The sequence below is a fragment of the Anser anser genome (genome assembly GCF_964211835.1).
Source record: "Anser anser genome assembly, chromosome: 1".
Taxonomy (NCBI): domain Eukaryota; kingdom Metazoa; phylum Chordata; class Aves; order Anseriformes; family Anatidae; genus Anser; species Anser anser.
The window spans coordinates 64,250,666-64,257,501 of record NC_139720.1 but is presented as its reverse complement, the minus strand read 5'-3'; the positions used below and the strand labels follow the sequence as shown (position 1 = coordinate 64,257,501).

The 6,836-nt window shown below is 45.1% G+C and overlaps 1 protein-coding gene across 3 annotated transcripts in view; it reads left to right on the top strand.

The window, feature by feature from the left end:
• Positions 1–2,145: 2,145 nt before the first annotated feature.
• Positions 2,146–6,836, top strand: part of RESF1 (retroelement silencing factor 1) — a 28,682-nt gene continuing 23,991 nt past the window's right edge. For all 3 annotated transcript variants that reach the window (XM_083820097.1, XM_083820096.1, XM_083820095.1), the window contains exon 1: positions 2,146–2,315. The gene's annotated coding sequence lies outside the window, so the exon portion shown is untranslated. The remainder of the gene's footprint in view (positions 2,316–6,836) is intronic.

Here is a 6,836-nt window from a genome sequence, read left to right as displayed (position 1 = left end):
ATCAGACACTACCTTCCAACACTTTAATTCATGCTGGTCATATTTAATTTCCACTGCATGCTTTTTGAACAGAAGGATTTTGTTGGTTCTTGACTCCCATACTTTTCCTAGGTGCTTTTCTCTCCCAAGTTCAACCATGGCATGCACCAGGGCTTGTTACACCCAGTTCCTATTTGTGTCATGCTGCTGGACTCAGCTCCTTATAGTCAGTTCCTGTTTGCCTAGTACTCAGCTTTTGACCAAGGAGAAGCCATGCCTGACAGTGGAAGAAGGGGGCAGGGATGTCACACAAACAGAACCAGATTGGGAGGCATGTTCTGGTAGCTTGGAATATGGGGAAGACAAAGGTCAAGGATCCCCAAAAGATTAAGTGCTGAGTGGCAAAGAAAGCATAAAGCCTTGGACAACAAGAAAACTACTGTGTGAAGAGTAGCTACTGTCAACAAACCCAAGCCAGTGGATGCCTGCAACAAACTCCTAATCTCTCTGCTTCGATGGGAAGTTGTGCCGTGTATTTGAGTGTGTATGTACCTGTGCAAGTGTAACTAGAAACATAGTATGATATTGAGCTTGTTTTCAAGAAACAAGTTTGAATTCCTCATTTGCATTGCATCCGTTAGTCTTAAGAAACCTGGATGAGGTACTGATGTGGCCTGGAGAAGCATGTTTGCCCCTGTAGCAATTGATTTTCAGATGGTGGGGTCTTCAATGCTGATTCTCTGTTGGTGGTCCTACCTCAGTCTCTGAATAGCCTTTTCATGCTTTTTAGTTTTCTGTGATCTGTCGTTCCTTGTACTTCCTTAAATCCTTTAGATTAATTGCTAATAGTCCCTGGTGAATCACTGTTTTTATAACCAGCCCACAGTCAATCCAAGATAATTGGTAACTGCACCCTCATCTTGTAGCTTTCTCAAGCATAGTAGTGCTACATTTCTTACCCTGTTGCCTTCCAGATGTTAAAAAAAAGTCCTCTAAATGTGCTAAATCAGCAATTTAGTCCTTGTCACACAGCAAGAAATGCTAAATGCATTTGTATTGTGCTGGGAGTTTGGTTACTGTCCTGTCTTGGCACAACGGTCTCATTTCCCCTACCGTGGGTCTGTTACTTCTGGTTATTCTTCTGGTTAAATCTTCTTATTTGGAAGATTTCCTCTTCCAAATGGGACAGTAGACATTTGGAAGAAAATTTTTGAGGTTGTTTTGAACGAAATGGGAATGACATGTTGTTACCCAATGTTAGCAGTTCACCTGGATCCTAGTGCAACCTATGCATGGTTTCAGCCAATAACTAGATAGCAAAAGAATGAAGCAAGAATGAAGCCGTAAGATAAGATAAGGGAGGATAAATAAACTGGCTCAGAGCCAGAAGATAACTAGACAGAGAAAACAAAAGGACAGCTTTGACTCAGCAATGTTGCCAAAGACTCACGTGGAGGCAAAAGATCACAGTAACTGTTGACTCATAAGGGCTATGCATATAAAGACTATTTTCTCACTGGCAAAGAGAATCTTGAGACATAGAGAGAGGATTTAGTAGCTGGCACATCGTGTCTCGCTCCTCAATCCCTTATCCTACCTGTCCTGCTAGACTGCTTGGACACACATCCCAACACTTGTGTGGGTGAGAACGTGCAAGAGCTGAGTCAGCTTATCTGCAGAGCTAAATAAAAAAATCACTCTCTCGACTACGTGGTTATGTAAGAATTTCTGACATAGTTTGTCTTATACCTTCTCTTAGTTTCTCTGTCTGTTACTCAGCATGCAAAATTTAAGGTAAGATTTATTCAGTACCAGCTTGTCATCTGTTTAAAACTTAATCTTAGTCCTTCCAAAGGCATCATAGACTTCTGGCGGTGTTGTGGTGTGTAGGCTACCTGCAAGTACTGTACCGCTTACACGTATTTTCTTCTATCTCGGTTATATATCTATGTGAATCTACGCAGTGCATTTGCTGCAGAGCCTTTAAGCTATCGCTCCCCACTCCTCCAAGGCAGGCTCCCCCCGCACTCCGGCCGCTCCTCGGCTCGGGCTGGACCCGAGGAGGCGGGCAGGAGGAGCCCAGAAGCCGAAATGAGCAACTCCCGCCCGTGCAGCGTCTCCTCCTCCATCTCCTCCTCCTCCTGCAGCGGGGCCGGTCCCGGTCCCGGTCCCGCCCCGAGGCGGTCCCCGGCGCCGTGCCGCTGCCCTGCCGGCCGGCAGCAGCGGCGGCAGCAGAGGCGGCCTGCACCCGCCTGACCCACGGCCTGCGGGCGCCGCCGGCTCCGCCTCTGCCTCGGCGCGGAGCCCCCAGCGGCGGGGCGAGCGCGGCAGGCTCGGTGAGGACGGGCGGCGGCGGCGGGAGGGCGGAAGCGGGGAGGCGAGGCCGTGGCGGCGGGGCCGCGGCTTCCTGCGCGGGGCCGCGCTCGGCCGGCGGGGGCGGCCGGGGCAGGGGCCGGGGGAAGCCCGCGGGGTGCGGCCGGGGGCGCGGGGCTGGGCTGCGCTGGGCTGCTCGGGGAGGCTGTCCGCGCCGTGGGGAGCGCGGTTAAGGGTGTTTCGGAAGCCCTCTAGGAATTCCGGGCTTGTTTTTTTTTTCCTTGAGGCTGCCTTTCCAGGGGCTCTGGCGGTGTCAGGCCTTTTCCCGCTCCGATCTGGTCGCCTGGGGTGGCTCAAAACCGAAAGGAAACAAACCCCGCTCCTGGGAAATGTTTCCTGGCGCTTCCATCGCAGAGCCGGGGGAAGGACGAAACTTGTCGCTTGTTGGTGACAAAAGCTCCTTAAATGCGGTCTCGTCACCTGATTTTCTTGAAATTACCCAGCCGGTAGGCTGAAAACATTCAGATAGGCATCCCTGGCAGAGAACGCAAACTTGTGTTAACGATCGCCTTTATGTTATTATCCACAAAATCAAATCCTTTACACTTCATAGTTGTGCCGGTTCAGACATTCCTCTGAGTAACAAAACAAAGCCTTAAAAATGTGCAAAGTTGGTTCTAAAGCCATTTATCAGGAAGTGTTAATTCATTGTTTTTATGCAGCTGACTGGTACTTCAAGGAGTACAAGCCAGCTCCTGTGACTGGCATGTTCAAGCTTAATGGGAAGCTTTCCTTTCCTTTCCTTTCCTTTCCTTTCCTTTCCTTTCCTTTCCTTTCCTTTCCCCGGAAAATAGTATACTGTCTGACATTTTGGCACGAAAGGATTCAAATAATGTGTTTTCTTTTCTTGCCTGATCATAGCTAAAGCTTTCCCTAGTTCATTGGTCTGCCAGGATTTTAGGAGAAACTTATTTCAGTTGTTTTCTACTAAAAGGCACAGATGCCTTTTAATTCCACCCCCCCCCCGCCCTTTAACTGCAATAATTGTAGATCTGTAAAATACTCTTATTTGTTGGAAGCTGTCCTCAAACAGTGCCTTTTAAAAACCTAGCAAGTTATTTGCCTTAGATCATTTCTGCAGGGAAACATGTTCTGGTACTAAGGTGTTTTTATATCTGGTTCTGAACTTCATGCAAAACTATGATTCCCAGCTTCTACATTTGCCTTTTACAGGAGGAAAAACAATCAAAAAGGGTCCTTTGTCAGCGTAGTCACCCCGATGGAGTAGAGGTGTGGTGGCGTGCCTGGCCAGATGAGGATGAGTGCTCCCAAGGCAGTGCTCCTTGCCAGGCCTTTTTCCTGTAAAAACGGACCCACCTGTGTCCATTAGCTTTTGGCTGCAGACTGCAAACATGGGAAGTGATTTGATAAATTGTTGATGTGCTGGGCTTGTTCAGTTTCATTTGCTGCAACTGTGAGCAACTTCTCAGTGTGTTGGAGGTATACGGCTCGGTCATGGTGGTTGTGGTCTTTCCTGGTCTTAATCAATACAATGATTGACCTGTTAGTTTGGTGTTGAACTTTTCTTCTCTTTGTTGATGACTAATAGTAAGTGAGTACAGGAGGAAGGTTAATACTCTCTGCCCCTTCTTTTAAAAGGGACCAGGAGGGAAGTTTGAAAACGGCAAAGTAGGAATAAAGGGAGCAGAAGAGTGAGGAGGTGCTATTCAGGTATCTTAAATCCTGGAGCAGCTCATGGTTTGTTAAACCTGACTGAGGGTTTGTGAGAAATTGTAGAGCCTGCTGGTGATGCTTAAGAAGGGTGGGGGTGGGTGGTGAGCAAACAAGGAAACATGGTGAAGAAATGCACTATGGTTGTTAGTGTTAGGAGGTTCTGTTCTTTGCATTCATGAGCTGATGTTGTGCCCTAAGAAAAGAAAGCTGTTGTTTCTTAGCAAATTGGACTTCTAAATGTGCCAGGAGATTTGCTAATGTATTATTAGAAGCAGGAGACTGTCCAGTGGTTGTTGGTACAGGTTCTTGCTGATTCCATAAAAGTAACGCTTGCAGCTTAATGACATTGCTCCCTTCTGGGAGCAAAGACCGTAAGGAGGTCCTGTTCTTCCAGTGGGTGTTACACATCGGTCTGAAGGGACGCTCTCTAACAAGACTGCTGAAGTAGTCTTGCTTTTCAGAAAAATTGAAAATGTTTCCTATATTAATAGCTATTTGTTTTACCCAGAAACACCACAAGTAGTAGGGTCAGTGCAACTGAAGATATGGAAGGGGGAAAAAAAACGCGTGTTGGGGAAGGTGAAAATTCTCAGCCTGTTTTTGCCACTTCAAGTTTCTGAGCTATAGTTACTACTGTTATGACCACAGTTTTTCAAGGACTGCAGTATTTTTCTATTGCTAACAGGGAACGGGTTTTTGCTTTTTCAGTCATTTGACTGATAGGCACTAGTAGGATAACTTTATTATTTATGACTCCTATACTTATGCAGAAACACAAGTTCTCAACAATTTTGAATCTGCAAATGGCAGTGAAGGAGTGAAACAACAACAAAAAAAACTTCAGGATTTATTACGTGAAGGCACTGCAAGCAAGACTGTACAGTGAGTGGAATAGTTGACAATACTGTTAATTACAGCAAGCTTCACAAATCAGTAGAGAAGAAAGACATTATCACGACTATACTTTTGTTTTTTTAAATACTCCCATGATCTTGAAGGCTCATAAGGCCTTACTGTCTGTATAGTGGCCTGCATAAAGTTCAGATATGCCAAGCAGCTCTCCTGTTATGTGCTTTTGACGATTATTTTCATTATGCTTGACTGAAATGCAATTAACTTACTAGTGTGCACTTCAGCCAGCATCCCATACTTAGATTGCAAACTTTTCTTCAATTAGCGTTCAATAGATGTTGAATAATTTGAGAGCGTTACTTCTAAATGGAGTTACATACAGCTGCCGAAGATGTAAGGAAGTGTTTTGAATGTGTCTGGGAAGTTGGAGGGTTTTCAGAGTATGAAGCACATTTCAAGATTGATTCCATGAATTGTGATACTGACTAGAAATCTGCAAATGTACTGTGGGGGTGTAGGCGCTTTATAAAAAGTGTTTTAGAAACATCACTTAGGAGATGTTTTTTCCCCTGAGGAGTGTAAGTTGCTTGGATTTGGGCCTGTTCTCAGCAGTGACCTCTCTTTGGCAACGTTTGCGTTGCTTGGTGTTGTGGAGGACTAGAATTTTAAAACTCTCTGTGAATCACAGCTCTTCCAAATGCTTGGAGTCCGTGGCGTTTGCAGAAAATTCACTTTTTTTCTTTCAGGATAGTACTGTCAAGCTTCATCTAGATGCTGCTTACGACAAACTGAGATTTTTCTGTATCCAGCGTTTCTGTTGGTATGTGGTATAGCATTTATCTGTGTTTCTCATTCTTGGTGAGAAGAATGAGCTCTTTTCTGCTTTCCTTCTGGCTGGGAGCATAATTCCCATGACTCTTGAGGCACTGTCTGATGCTGTAGTTGTATGAATACAGATTATATTCATTGCCAGATGCCAAGTAGTGCTTTTTCCTTGTTCTATGATATTTTTTTTCAACCTCTGGATAATTTTTTGAATTGAGTTACATAGTTGTAATTTCTCCAGTTATCTGCCTGCTACAAGAAATACCATTTTAGTGCAATCAGAAGAGTGATGACAGGGTTGCAGGCAGTGTCATGTACCAAGGACGATGTACCGTAAAGTACATATGAAAGTTATCAACTATTTTGTTATAAATCCTGTATTCAATGCAAGCTGGAGAAAGTTGACCAAGGCACTTTTTTTTTTAACAGTTAATCGTTTTATTGGTCTATTTGTTGTACACAGTGATACCTAGCTGCAGGAGTGTTTGATCATTCACTTTGCTACTGGTCTGTTGCTAGTTAGTAGTGTCTTCTGTGTTTTTGTCCTGCTTGGACTAGTTCAGCTTGAAGTTTACTACCAAATTATATCTACGTAGCCACACACGTTGGCATAAATTTGCTGTGGGAAAGTATGTGCACAGAGGTCCCTTTATTGCTGGCCATAGTCTTCTCTGTTGCTGCCCTTAGACCTGTGAGCCCCTCCCTGGTCCTGATGGACCCTGCTTGCATATGGCCAGACCCTTTTCTTCTTTTCCACTCTCATGTTGTTCCTGCTCACCCCTCCTTTTTCACCACACTTGAGGCTTTCCCTAAGCATTCCCTAAGCTTTGAATAGTCCAACAGCCCCACTTCAAGCATGCCTGTTGAAACTTAATTTGAGATTTGTAACTCAAAAATTGATGTGGCTGGTATGTGATTGGAAGTGTGAGAGAAAGCAGCAGAAGAAATAGCAGACCAAAGGTTAAGAATGACCCTCCCCGGTGCAGTGAAGACTTGCCATTTCAGGACACCTTTTTCCCCAGTAAAACTGGGGGATGCGGTCAGTGTAAGGGCTTGGGGGAGGTGAAGGGCCTCATGGGCTTCATGAAAGGCCTTTCCAGTGCAAAAGAAAAAGAGGAAGAACAAGGGGAAGA